This window comes from Leptonotus elevatus, chromosome 3 (genome assembly GCF_054856555.1).
Source record: "Leptonotus elevatus isolate MCC_2025b chromosome 3, RoL_Lele_1.0, whole genome shotgun sequence".
Classification (NCBI taxonomy): Eukaryota; Metazoa; Chordata; class Actinopteri; order Syngnathiformes; family Syngnathidae; genus Leptonotus; species Leptonotus elevatus.
Genome location: NC_141241.1, coordinates 9,584,471 through 9,599,265, shown reverse-complemented (window position 1 = coordinate 9,599,265; position 14,795 = coordinate 9,584,471). Strand labels below are relative to the sequence as shown.

Genomic DNA, 14,795 nt, shown 5'->3' with positions numbered 1-14,795 from the left:
TCTTACACTAAATGATCAGAGTGAAGATATTTGATCGGCGCTGCTTCATAACATCCGTCCTTCCCCACGTCCTCTCACAATATGGCAGCCGCAAACACTAATTGCCTTGAGGAATCCCTCTCTCATTATCACATATAATCAAACAGTAAGTATAAACAATTATTTTAACCGTCTTTATCGCCATCTGCTGTTTTTGTTCTCATTTATTTTCTCCCTTCGTCCTCCGTCTTGTCTACAGCGAATGGATAACTTTCCAATTCAAATGGATGAATGACGAAAAAGGTTAAATTAAAAAAAAGTGCCTCTTTCAGCCACCCTAGATGCGGGTTGTGTGTCTGCACTCGCGCGAGTACATCGCATCAGGGGAATTATCGAGGTGTGATTGAATTACGCCTGCGAGTCTTAAAGGAGAAGACGCCACCCAACCCCCACTTTTTAGCCTCCCTGCCAGGTTGAGGCTTTAATCAGAGGCGCGGGATCTTAAACCACCAGGGGGCTGGAGGAGGTTGGGGACCAAAACCAATTGTGTGCAAAGAAGGGGGCCAGAGGTGTTTGATGGACTTGGGGGGGGGGGTCGTCTCTCTCCTGCTTTTGGGTTAATCACATGTTTGCACTCAGCAGCGTATCGCAGGTACTTCAACCCGCAGCCCAAGAACACCCCTGGGAGGGTGGGGGGGACTCGCTTCTGCTGCACAATCTCCCCACCCCATGCGGCTTTATAATGAGATGATTGTCATGATGGTTTCTGTCTTTATTGGCCTCAAGACGGGACACTCTTGTTTGTCTTCTATCTCAAAAGAGGTTAATGGCCTGCTCTGCCAGCTTTGGGTAAACATTGGCCCTGTACACAGCTCAGTGAGGGGTCAGTCCTGCAATCTCATGCAGAGCCCAGGCTGCACACTGAGGGCTAATAAAGATGTCCTGACCTTCTCTGTGTTTGTGTGTGTGTGCTGTAAAAGTAAGGCCATAAACATGGGGAGAAAAGACGAGAGGACTTCTCAACAAGCCTGATTGTTATTGTCCTGGCCTGATGCTTTGAGATGGTCGGCGCTTCAGTGGCTTCTCCTTACAGAGCATGATTGAGTCTGCTTGTGTGTGGTTGTCAGGCAACACAAAGGCCTTTTTTTCCCCACACTCCCGCCTGTCATTGAACATCTTATGAAATGAAAATAACCAGCAGTGATTTTAGTCTGATTGGCAGCTCTACTTTAACCTCCAGATGTTTTTATGCTAGGAGTTAGTTAGCAGGTTTAAGCTAGCATGCTACTTGACTGATCTATGGAGCATTAGCTAATTTAAAAAAAAAACTTTTCCCCTTTCATCCTACTAAATGATGCATCTTAAAGCCAATACACAATGACCATCTAAGGTCTGGTATACATAAAGACTTTTGTTCTGTTTTTGTCCCTGTTTTGCCTCATCCCGTCTAAGGACACCTAACGCCTGACTATCTTTTAAAAATTATCCTATAAAATGATGCTGTACTTCTTTCTGTCTGAGGTATGTTAGGAGTATATTTTCCCCCGATAATAGGATAGGTCAAGAATCTTAAATATTAAATGTGTCCAATATTTTCTGACAAACAGTTTTCATATGTGCCATCCTCCTGAGTCAATGGCAGATTGTCAATATGAAGAACGCAGAATAAAGTCTTGCGAACTGGCCAAGTACGGTCTTCCTAAATATCCAATCGATGCATCTTTGGTTTAAGCTAACTGACAAGAACACCATCCGAGTGTTCCTTACGTTCCAGGTTTATTCGTAATTTCAATTGGAGCAGTACTTGAGCCACGACTGTTGACGTTTCACAAGGACGTAAGAAAGGACAAGAACTGAATTGAGAAACTGCTAATGACTTCATGAACTGTGATGTCAACAAAATGTAGCCAATCAAAGAAGCACCCCGACTGATTATTTTCAGCGCTTTTTGGAATGGAATGTCTGTTACTTATCGTTTGTCTTAGATCACATGAGATTTCTACCTTGGGGGACATCTGTGATTATATAGATAATCGTAGCACACCACAGAGAGTACGACCAAAACCGGATTTTTAGTCTTTATGTGTGGGGGTCTGTAACAGATACACAATATTTTAAGATCTGAGAAATCTGTGTGTGCCTCAGACTTTCCCTATTTTGTTGTCTCGTGTATTTGGTGGTATATGGGGCGAGCGTCTGTTGAAGTTTATTCGCAAATGTTCTTGCTTTAGATATAAGCAAAATTGAGGTTTACGCTGACACATTCAGAAACTGATAGCAAAGAAAAATAAGCACCAACTCTACTGTTATACCTCCCATACGCTAATTTTGTTGGGAAAGCTGTGAAATTGGCCTTGTTTCGGTACGCTAAATGCAAATAATCTAGTCAATTTGTTTTTGTTTCCATGTTTTTCCTTTTTCCTTTTTTTTTTTTTTTTTAATAAAAGTTTAATCATGTTCAAGTGCCTTTCCTTCCAAGTCATGTCTAAATATATAAAGTAAAATCCATATTTTTTGTATACTTCGATGACGGATACATGTTGTCAATATTACCTTCCAATAATATTAGTTTAATACGTTATGAAAAGAGCCACTGAATGTAACCTGAAATGGCCTCATAATCTCATTTAATACAAGTTTCTCTCATCATACTTCTCTATTTAGAAATTGGTTTCCAATAACAAGTCTTCTTTATTTAACAGTTTTCACACTTTTCTCACACTGTGCTATTTTCTTATTAGCACTTTGCACTAATATATATATATCCCTAAATAAATAAATAAACGTAAAAATAAATGCAAAACTAAAAAATAAGATTCAAAAAATACAAATAAATATAAAAATAAATGTCGAAATAAATATATAAATATAATTAAATACCAATCAATAAATAAAACCGCTCTGCTATCACATTTATTTATTTCATGCTGCAGACGCTCTGTCAGGTCGAAATGTTATTCAAATGAGGGGCGGTCCTAAGCGTGTCTTGGGTTGGGCTCTGCTGTTGCATTAGTATACCAGCTCGACTGATAACTAGTTTTACCCCAAACCACAACTACAGTATTGCTTGGTAAGCTATATGAAAACCTTTATATCTATTTTGGTGAATATCTCTCTCAAAGGACCACAAGGACATTAGCACTGAGTTAGGAAGCTTCTTTCTTCTTCTCAGTGATCTACATAGAATATATGGGGCGATACGTAACTACAGGTTTGTATGACTGATAACGAAAATGCTAAGAATAAAACACATATGACATGTTTGAAGTCTATTTCCCCCTCCAAGTAAGTCCCAATGCCTTTTTGATTGCCCAAACATTCTACAACAATCATATCCTCTCATTCGCAACGCCATCTGGCCATAAAGGCGGCACGGAAGTGTAACTAATATTTGCAGTTGCCGCTGCACTGAAATGTTTCTTACAAGTGTTTGCCAAACACCCTCCTGACATTGGAAGAGCTAATCTTCAAATGAATGCTGCTCTCTCCTCTCGGGGGCCACGCCACCCTCTCCTCTCGGGCCAATTAGCTGCTAGTGTTTGCGTGTAACAAGCATGCTAATTGGGTGCGAGTGAAGCCCAAAAGCCAATTATAATGTTGGGGGATTAAAAAAAAAACGGCTTCTCTTTGTCTGTCTTCCTCCTCCCATCATGCATAATATCTCTTCTGCTTTTACTTCCACCCCCTCTCCTCACTTCATACTCTGTGTAATGTGATGAGTTCTCATATATGTAGAGTTGTCTTTGTTGTGGTGGGAAGCTGGGGGAAGTATAATCAGCACCTGTCTGCTGTGTTGATGATGAAACCGCCAAATGAGCACACTGCAGGGGGAAATGTGGCCCAAAATCTTGGGGTTGCTTTTTTCTTCTTCCCCCCCACCATGGAAAATTCCAAAGATTGACTCATGTATGCATCATACGAAAATGGGGTCAGGAGGAGATTGGGTGTCGTCCCACAGCTCCTGTAATCATGTACGCTTGCTGAAGAGCTCTTGGCATGTGTGCTACTGTATTTCCAAATGTCATTGTAATTGTCTTATTTTGGCTATACAATCTTACCTATTTTCATTCATTATAAAAAACATAAAAATAAAAATAACATGCTCCTGTTAACATAGAATAGGTTGGGTGAATGATCCTTACATAATTTTTTTTTTTTTTTAAATAATAGATACAATTTTTTTTAACACAATCAATTTGATTTTCAAACAAAAGATAGAATATTTAATGTACAAGAAACATGCATCATGTTAAGTTAATGGGCTACTCATGATGTCCTTGGGGCTAACTAGTACCAGCTGGCATTTTTTGTTATGTTGTTTTTTATATATTTTTTTAGGGACAGTGCACATTAAGCGGAGCAAAAAAAGGCATCGTTCATTGTAGTGTCCCGTCTTGCTCCTTTCCTCCACCGTTACGCACTGAGAAGGAGGAATGCAATAATTGGAAGCTATTAACTTCAAAGGGATGGCAAGCAGCCAATCAAACTGTGCCCTGCTTCGAAGTCCTCTCAAAAAAGAAAAGAAGAGCTCATTGCCAGTGATAGCCAGTTTTAGAGGTTATTGAATGCTTGACTTTTAAAACCACGGTAAACCGCCAAACCGGCAATCGGACCATGCCTAGCCACAGCGGAGTTACCTCAAAGTGGATAAGTACTAAATGTCCTGATTGATGGATTAAAATTTCTGATCTAGTATTTTGCATGGTGCAAAATGTGTGAGAAAAAAAACAAACTTGAAAATCAACTTAATGTTAAAGTGCCCCCCCCCCCCCAAAATAAATAAATAAATAAAATAAATAAATAAAAAACACAAAAAAACTAAACAAAACCTAATGTCATTCATCTTGCTTTATGGGAGTAATTTTATCAAAACTGAAAAGAGGATTGTTAATAATTTTAGCTAATTTAACATCCATGATTTAGCACAATGAAACATGCAGTGTCAGGTTTCTTGTCTACAGGCTTCCAGGTGTATGTTTTACACAGAGCTCCAGTAGATCAATTTTTCCTCTTTACTTGGACACCACAGTTCCTTTATGTATCCTTTTATGGGACTAATTGTGTCTGCTGCTGATCAATTTGTCCTTAGTGTGAGATTATTCCGCCCCCGGAGCCCCCTGAGCAGTGGCAATTATGCTACAAAAGGTCCAGTTTAAAAAAAGAAAAAAAATGTTGAGAAACTGGATTCGAGAACTCTCCAAACGATCCCTGTGCTCTCCTAATCATCAATTAAGTCGGTATCATTTCCCTTCTACTGTCCGCTTTAGAAAATAAATTAAAATGGCCTATTGTCTTTCTTATCCCAGCGGGATGAAGGCATTTACTCCGCCGTCGCGCTGTGCAGAGCCATTCCGCCTATTTCGGGAGCGAATGGACTCACAATTACGGTACGAACTCGGCATTGTCCCCTGTTATGTGGCCGGTGGCTCTCCTTATTGTGCAGAAATTAATTTTGTTCCATCTGATGGGATTTTCAACATTGGAGAGTGTTAAATTGTAATCCTGACAAAAAATGAATGGGGGAGGAGGCATGACTGTTATTTTATTATTTTTTTTTTTTTATGACAAAACAGTTGATTTTTAGAGGCAGCCAGTGAATGTGGCAGCCCCAAAGTACTGGACAGACGAGGGGGACAGATAGCGGTTTTATAGGCTTCGAGGCTGAAGAACTCTTGGGCTGGAAACGATATAGAGCCCGTACAGTAAATCCTCTTGGGTTAAACAAATGCGGAAATGAACGAGAACAATGTTTCTATTTCCACATACTCTCTCTTTCTACACCATTGGACAGAAAGCTGATAAAACCTAATGGCTATGCTAAGGAAGTATGAATCCTTGGTAGAGGTACAAAACAGAGACAACATTAAGTGTTTTGCTGACACAGACGGGTTGCATGAATGATGTGTGATGCCAACTGTGACCTCAAAGGACATTTTTTATGTTGTTTGGCCATACTGGAATAAAGTGTAATTGCACCTCCACTACAGTAAGTGGCGGCATTAGCTACTCACCAGAGACTATTTTGTAGAAATGTTTTAGTTGCGGTGGAAGGATGGCGGGGGCGCGAAATATTTTCTTCTCCTTGGGAGGGCGCAACAAAAAATAATTGAGACACACTGGATTAAACTAATCAAAACAACACCATGGATGTTTTGCAAACAACTCTTGGTGTCCATCTTCTTGCAGGAACATTTCATGAGATTTTAGAAGAATTACAAGATCTCGTGAGACGGGGCGTTAGGAGAATTATGCCTCAGAAGCAAAGACTAGAAATTGTACTTTATCGGAATTGTAGAAATTTATTTTTTTATTTAAGGGAAACCTATCTTATACTGTCGTATAGAAAACAAATTCTCTCAAATGAATTATAGCATCTCTCTCTTTTTTTTTTTTTTATTTGCAGTTTCTTTTACATTATCTCCGAATCATCCCATTTTTGTGCTGTACTGTCCTGGCATTAAAATATTAAAAAGGATTCCGATTGCGAGATAGAAAAGCCCACATGTAATGTCCTTGCATAAAGAAGCAGGGTCGCAGCAGGTTAATTTATGACAAGTTCTTACCCTGCGCTTATGAGACCGACCTTCCTTTTCCCCCCCGAAATGACCGCAGGGACAAATTAAGAAGGGATTATCGACTAAATCTTTCAAGATAATAAAAAAAAAAAAACTGGGCCAGACACTTTAGATCGGTCAGCAAATATTGCCTCTGCTGTAGAAACGTCGCTAATAACGAAGCAGACGCTGGAAGATGAGAAGCCGGCCCGGTTTGGTTAATAAGCGTGTTCAAGTAAGCGCTTCCTTTACCTTCCCTCCCCTTCGTCGCCACCTTCTCTTCCCCTGGCTGACAGGTGCACGCTCTCCTGCACTAATTTAGCCGCTTCTTTAGCTGTAATGAGGCATAACTGGTAAATGTAGGGGGGACAGCATTGTTAACATCCCTGCTTCACAGAGAGAGCGAGAGCGAAAGAGTGGGGAGAAGGCTGACAAATAGCGATGAATGGAAATGAGAGTGTGGGGGCTGTCATCGTTCCAGGAAGGAACGCTTCGAAGTTTCGTAACTTTACTTTCGCTCGGGCTGGGCCGCTGCTTCTAAGCTGGGCTGCCAGCTGGGAGAGTCCACTTCCTCAAGCAATTAAAAATCAAAGCCCGTGCTGCAGCAAGATCAGCCAGTTGTCAATAAATATGAAAAATAAGGACTTTTTATTTCTTTTCCGGCTGGAAATAAACTTGCTGATTAAGGTGAACCCAGAACCTCTTGAATCTGAGACATGGTAGCAGCATCCATGCAAACGCAAAAATAAAGCGTTGCGCCAGTGAGATTGTTTGGTAAACTGCTGAGTCACAATGAGAGAAAGAAAATATGAAACATAATTATGAGCACAGCATCACCGGGATAAACTCCTCCATCAGCTTGTCCGAAGGATTAACCACATGCACGTTCCTCTTATCTCCCGCCGTTCATAGTGAAAGGAAGACAATGACCTTGCACTTGTTTACGTGCTGATTAAAGACAGGAGGGCATACAAGGAGAAATGGCGGGAAAGTCAAACGGTAATTGGGAGGAAGTTTGTTCGGGGAGTCAGTTTGTGCGGCGGCACAGCGAGCGGCCGCAACATACAACATAAAAAAAATAAAAAATAAAAAAAGAATGCTGCATAACGAGCAATGAGTGGGCTGGGACGAAGCGAAGCGCGTGTGTGCATCTGTGTGTTGTTTGTGAAAGTTGTGTGCGTGAGATAAAAAAAAAAGAAAAAAAAAGAAGTATGCTTTGTGTGTGGGTGGTTCCATTAGTTAGTCTGCCTGTTTTATTGCACGGAGAATAACTGCTGATGGTGGGCTCATATGAGTCACACTGTACACTACACTACATGCCAACTACAGTGTGTGTTCGTATTTCTTTCCTTAAGTACATCAAACTTTTACAGGAAAGTGCAGTTTTTGTATGTAACAGTTTATTACATTTTATTAATTTTTATTGGGCATATAAAAATAATATATCATGCAATAAGATGAAAAAACTGCTGATAAGCTACAATTTGTGTGAAAGTGTAGCAGGTCTGAATGAATTGAAAAGTAAATTCCTTAATCCACTCCCAGCAAGATACAGAAACAAGTCTATCAAAAATTGCAATCTTCATAAATCGCATGGCTTTAATAAGTAGCTCGTGAATAATCACAAAATACAAAATATTATTTAGGGGTCATTTAAATTTAAAAAAAGAAAAGTTTTCTTCCATGTATCAAAACAACATACAATAAACACTTTGAAAAGATCTTCAAATATTTACGTATAACGGGAGTTTGAGTTTGAGAAAAAAAAATACAACACATCCATTTCGAAATATTCTACTTCTAATATGATGCAGTTATTTTTTGTATGGTTCATTACTTTTGGTCTCAGCATTCTCAAAAAATGTAACGGCATTATTACAACACCATGTCTAATTGTCCACAATTGCTTGTGTGTTGCTAAGATTGTTTTGCAAGCTTAGGAATGCTAACAAAGCGTCATGTTATATGAACATAATCTGATTTTGTGCAATTTTCTATTAAATTCCCATTCCTATTCATATGGAAGTCTGTGATTCATAAACAAATAGTGTGTTTAGATTAATAGGGGCGAACATGATTTTTTTTTACTTGGCTTCCCTTTTAAAATGGAAGCCAACCTTAAACATATTTTGATAATAATATGTTATAGGCTATGCGACCTCACTAGTCTAAACATGACATTCTGAATAATATTACATTTGTGGAATATGAATTATGAAGCAAAATCCAGCCATTTTGCCACTTGCATTTGACTGTAGATTACATCATAGTTGCTCAGGGCTCAGGCAACGACCAACCACAGCTCACCAGTTTTCTGAAGCTGCGCTGTGATTGGTGGTTGCCGGAGCCCTGAGCAACAGTGATGTCATCTTCAGTCGACAGCAAGTGGCAAAATGGCCGCCCCCTGAGATGGATTAAAAAAACGGCTGGATTTTGTGTCATAACTCATATTCCACTAATGCAATATTAACCATAATGCCATACTTAGACTAGTAGGGCTGCATAGAGCATATTATTGTTAAAAATACAAAAAAGTGATTTGTTTTCTGTCTCCATATGTGCCCAATGATTGACTGGCAACCAATCCAGGGTGTACTTGCCAAGACATTGAACAGGATAGTATAAAGTGGATGGACGATAGTAGTGTAGCGATACACACAAACTACTTTGGTGGATTGATTTTCAATGTCTGTCTAATATGGTTTGTGATTGACTGATGACCAATGCTGGGTATCATCTGTCTTTTGCCCCAAGTCAGCAGAGACAGATTCCAGCTACCCTGAAACAGGACAATTGGTAGATGGAAGTTTGGAGGTCTTGATGGATTGACTAATTTGACTCAATCGTTAGATTTGCACATTATTGCGCTCAAGTTCATGTTTTATTCCAATCTGAGTAAAACTTTCCATATCGGAGGGAAAACTCTTTACCTTAGCCTGAAATCTTTTGCGAGATGGAGGTTGCAAGGGTTCGGCACATGGAGTCCTTGGTGGCGACAGAAGCTCCTGCTTTTCCATTTAAACTGTATCATTAAAAGGGGAGACGGCACCTCCATAGCTCATAAAGTGTGAGTGCCACGGCAGCCGAGGAGCCACGCACGGATGCTTTTACAGCGAGCCGAACACCCCTCCGCCCCCGCCCCCGAGCCCACCCCACCTCCCCCCACTCTCAAATCGCTTTCATGGCGATGCGTTTAGATGATATTACTCACTCTCCGTTCCCCTATTTTTGTGCCCCTGCTAAGTATTGACCAATATCTCAACTGCCCCTTTTAGAGTGCTGCCTTTTTCGCTGTCAAATTTCCTACAACGAGGAGTCAGAGCGTAACATTGAAAGGGTATAATCAAGGTGTGTATTGTATGTGTGTGGTTGGGAAAGGGGGGGGGGGTACTCAGGGAGCCCATTTGAAGCATGCTGCAGGGCAGAGTTGATTCAAGGGTGTAGATTGAGTCAAGCCTCATTTCGCATCCCCCCAATTAGTCATCCAGCTTGTGCCCTCATCTCCCCCTTCCCTCAGCCAGACGTCCTCCCATTTCACACTAACCTACCGACGAGTTTTATTTGAGTTATTTTACCGTGCAATAAGACATAGGCGTTTAGTTCCCCTCCTCCCGTCTCACCTGCTTCTCACCTTCGCCGGGATAAGCCGCAGCAAAACCCTCCTTCTCCACAAACCCTCCTTGACTTCCTCGCACCTCTCCAACTTTTGCACCCTGCCACTCGTTCTCCCTCCGCCATAAATCTCCACTCAAATCCTACTTAAATCTGCATCGGCAGCTGTCCTTAAAACTCCATTATCTACAATTACTCCAGCATTAGGGAGCCAGAGCACTCCTGCCCCCACATAAAAGCGCCTTGCTTTACAAAAAAATGAAGAAAAATATTAAACCTGCCCAAAAGGGATTTTATGTTTTTTTTCATTATTTGTAGTACCTGGGCTGCAGGCGCCCCCGCGGCAAAGCTCGGTAACAGAAAAAATGCCAGCAGTTGGGATTAGCGTGGTGAGGAGTGGGTGGGTGCATGAGTGTGCATGCACAAAATTTAATAGGGTGTGTAGTGGGGAGACATGCACAAAACTACAGACCATAGACGAATTAAATTTGTTTTCAGTTCAAAACTGACAGATGGATTCCTTTTAATACTTTTAGGGGTAACTTGCTAATAGGGATAGTAGCGCCGATATTGGGCATTTTGACGAATATCGGTATTGGCCTTTTTTTCAAAATCTGATGGCCGATAAAAGGTAAAGCTAAAACCATTTTAATCTCAGGGAACTATTTATTGAAATTTTCAGTTAACTTTATAAGAGATGCTGCTTACCCTGAGAACCTTCTGAACATTTAGTTTTTTTTCGATATTAAAGAAATGTGTTTCCAGCCTCCATTTAAGTTTTTAGGATGTACTGATAACCTTGGGAGCTCCGTGAATAATTTTTTGGGGAAATTTAAAATGAAGTATATTGTCTAAGGTTAAAAACAAACATTTCTACATTTTTAAAAAGTCTGAAAAATTGTTCAATAAGCATTAATGCTTTAAGACATTACAACAAAGTCCAGATTGGCATTTGTATTTTTTTATTTTACTTGATGCAAATATCTCCCCCCCCCCCTTATTTATTTATTTTTACTGAAAATGAACATCGGCTTCAAATATCGGTTATCGGCCTCCTTGACTAATAATCGGCATCGTATCGGCTCTGAAAAAAACATATTGGTCTATCTCTACTTGCTAACTATATTTTTGTATGCATTTCAATTACATTATTCCTATTTTGCAAATTATATTTATTTTTCAGTAATATTGTAACACCCAGAGTTGATGCTCTTCAGTCGCTTTATTCCCACAAATGGTAACAGAATGCACATTCATCCAATAGCCGCTACCAGCCACAGCTGACGCAAAGTCACTCCGCACATTGATTGCCTCTCTTAGGCCAACATTCAAGATTATGTACCGTATTGTAGCACTCATACCCTTTCATCTGAAAAGGTCCTTTGATCATTTGATCCTTTGATCCTCGTTCCTTTGCTCTTCCATCTCCAAAGACATCATAGACACGCTTATGACAAAGCAAGTAATGAGCAACTTTTAACTTATTACGATTATATACGACTATTTCAAGCATGCTGGGAAATATGTGGCTTCACCATTGCGACAATATATTATACGTAATACGTGAAAGTTAAACACAGTGCTATTAAACTGAATAAAATTGAAACTATTCAATTTTTGAAGACGCCTTACAGATACGTAAGAGAGAAAGAACAAGAAGGTGTCACTTTTACAGGTATTGCTAGAATAAAAACAATAATAATAATAATGTAGAGGTGTATGCAATATCGGGGAGTTTGTTGTTTAAATAAATGATTGTTGTGAAATACACATGGGCCCATAATAAGTTCTCTTTTCCCTGTTAGTTATTAGCCATTCTGCTTTCGGCTACCTGTGGTTTTCATTAACATGTTTGGTAAAATCAAATTAAATTAATAACACACAAAGCAACCCCATTTTTTGGTGCTGCTTAGTCGGTTATTCATTTGACTCAACTTTTTTGGGTTAACTGCATAACCCAATTAATCCAAAATGACCCAACACATCTTAATGAGCTATTTAACCCAAATTATTGGGTCAAATTACATTAATACCCCACAAAGCAACCCATTTCAGGGTTGTTTTGTGGGTTATTCATTTGACCAACATTTTGGGGTCAGTAACCCAAAAAGTTGAATCGGCCCCTTTTTTGACCCAAGTTTCGGTTAACTTTGATCCAACTGTTATTAGTGTGACATTTTCAGCCAATAACTAAGGAGGTTCAAAAGAAGAAAATGCCTGTTGGTGAATTTGTGATTAGCAAACCACAAATAAGCGAGTGTACATTGGACATGAAACAATTTTTACATTTCTAAAACCCAATTTCAAAATGTTGGCAATGTTCAAAAACACCATTGTTGTTTTTTTTTGTTTTTTGTTTAAGTCCTTGTTCAATAGAATAAAGCAGCAGAATAAAGTAAAATGACTCTTCGGTGGTCAGGTGGTTTGATCTGCTGCGATTGACAGCAATGGTAGATAAGAAGCAGAGCTGCAAGCAAAGATAACGGCCAAGATTAGCACCCTTTACCCCTCACACACACCCACAGGGTGGAAATGTCCACAATAAAAGTGACATATTGAGATGTCGATGCAGAAAGGTCTTGCCTGCTGAACGCAACATGATGCAAGACTTTTTTTTATTGTACACGTGTGCTATTGTGCATCAGATTGTTGAGTGTTCGCTCTGAGGAGGAAAAGGAGGCTCGCTAATGAGCTCATAATCCAAGCGGCTGCCGTTTCCTAGGCAACGCTGCTGCACACTCATGAGTAGCAAACAGATGCGCTCACTCTTCTAATTCTGTCTCCTCGTGCCTCCCCCCCGCCATCCCACTCAACCACCACCACCACCCTTCTCACCCTGTTGCTTCCTCCTTCCTGTCAGCGCAGGCCCTCCTGTCAACTCTAATTCTCGGCTTCCTCCGTCATTCCTAATGTCTCTGTTCACTTTTTCCCTCTCCCATTCGCCTCTCCTGTGATCACAGAGGCCCCCGAGCTTGCCCTCGCACTCCCACCAATTTTCTTCCCCCACCAAAACAGGCCTCTCACCGGCCTAATTCACCTTTTTCTTCCTGTATATACTCTTTTGTCTTTGCCTGCTTCTTGTCCGAGGCTGGCTGTGGCTGTGCAGGGACGCTGGAGGCATAGATGAAGGCTCACTGGGAGATGATAATGCGGTCAGGGCACTGCAGCCTCCTCCCCTTCCTCCCCTCATGCCCCGCACCGCTGGAGCTCAACTGGGCTTCTATTTAGCTTATTGTGTGCATGTATGCAGCACGGAAAGTGAACTTCATTTTTGCAGGCAAAATCAAACAAACATTATTTTATTATTTGTGAATGTGAGCGCAAGAAGATGCATGCTTATGCTTGGGTTGTTGAAAGGTCAGTAGATTTGTTAAGAACGGGTTTAGGTTATTTTTTGTTTTGTTGAATATAGAGATGCAAAGCATATTTTCAATGTCCTCTTGGCCGCTTCAGTCCGATTAAATGCAAGCAAACACATTGACCCCAAAAGCTTTTTTCATTTCAAATTGCTTACTCACCAGCTGAATTAGCCATTTTTGAAGACATGCATGTATGTTAGGGTGTCTTAAAAAATAATAAAATTCATGAAAATGCCCTGTTTTCATTGCACGATAAATGGGAGGCGAAGTGCTCTGCGTTACCGCAACTGGTAGATCGCAGACTGCTCCCAAGTCGATCGCGAGAGGTGGTGGGGGAAAATAAGTCGGATTTCGTGGGTGCATGTTATATATGAATTCATTCACTCCCAGACATTTTCACTGAAGCAACCCCCTTCGCTTCCGGCAGTTTTATTGGATTTTGACTAATTTTGCAAGGCCCACAGAATATTGTGTTCTATTGCTATAAAAACATGGAACGTACCAAAAGAAAGATTAGAGTCTCTTCTTTCATCAGGAAAAAAACATATTTCTATCTGTTTCCGTTTTGCAGCAATTAGCATTAAAAATATAGCTAGGTTTTATCATTATTCACATTACTGTTGAAAACCCTGGAGAAAAGAGCTTGTTGCAACATGGCCCTGGTTGATCTCTTATACTCTGCTGTCACCTGCTGGCCGTTATTTGTAACAACTAACATTTCTTCAAGCCACCTCTTCATGTCAAAAGCTGCATCAAAGCCTTCTATATGCTTTGCTCTTGCATACCCCCCATAAAAAAACACGTATGAATACGTTTTGGGGAGTGAAGGACAAAGTATTAAAAATCATATTTACACATTATTGGGTTTGAATTAGTTAATTTCTAAGCTTTTTTTTTTAAAGAAAAAAGTAGGTCAGCTTTTTATGTACCTCAATTCTTAAGCATTCAAATAGGCCCAATGCTTTGCCGGCGGCCCAGAATTTTAGCTTACTGGTAGCACGCAGGTTTGAGTATTTTACAGGAGATGCTCCGACCGGTGCGTACCGTTTTTGCAGTATTATTTTGCAGTGTGTAATCCATTAGATTAGATTAGATTTAGCTGGCCTACTGTGCCATGGAACATCGGAACTGGTGTAAATACAAGTGATGTATCGTCACCGTGTTGTAGTCAACTAACTGACCTTCCATTTTTCCTCTTGGCCCAATTGCACTTTGACCTACGGAGTAACAGCAAGCAGAGGTTGGGCCGAGCCTCGGGTGCCACACAGACAATCGACCGTCTTTACGGAAC

The 14,795-nt window shown here is 40.4% G+C and overlaps 1 protein-coding gene across 4 annotated transcripts in view; it reads left to right on the top strand.

The window, feature by feature from the left end:
• The window catches only part of celf6 (CUGBP Elav-like family member 6), a 172,876-nt gene that overhangs the window by 16,093 nt on the left and 141,988 nt on the right, over positions 1-14,795 (top strand). The gene's annotated exons all lie outside the window — the stretch shown is intronic.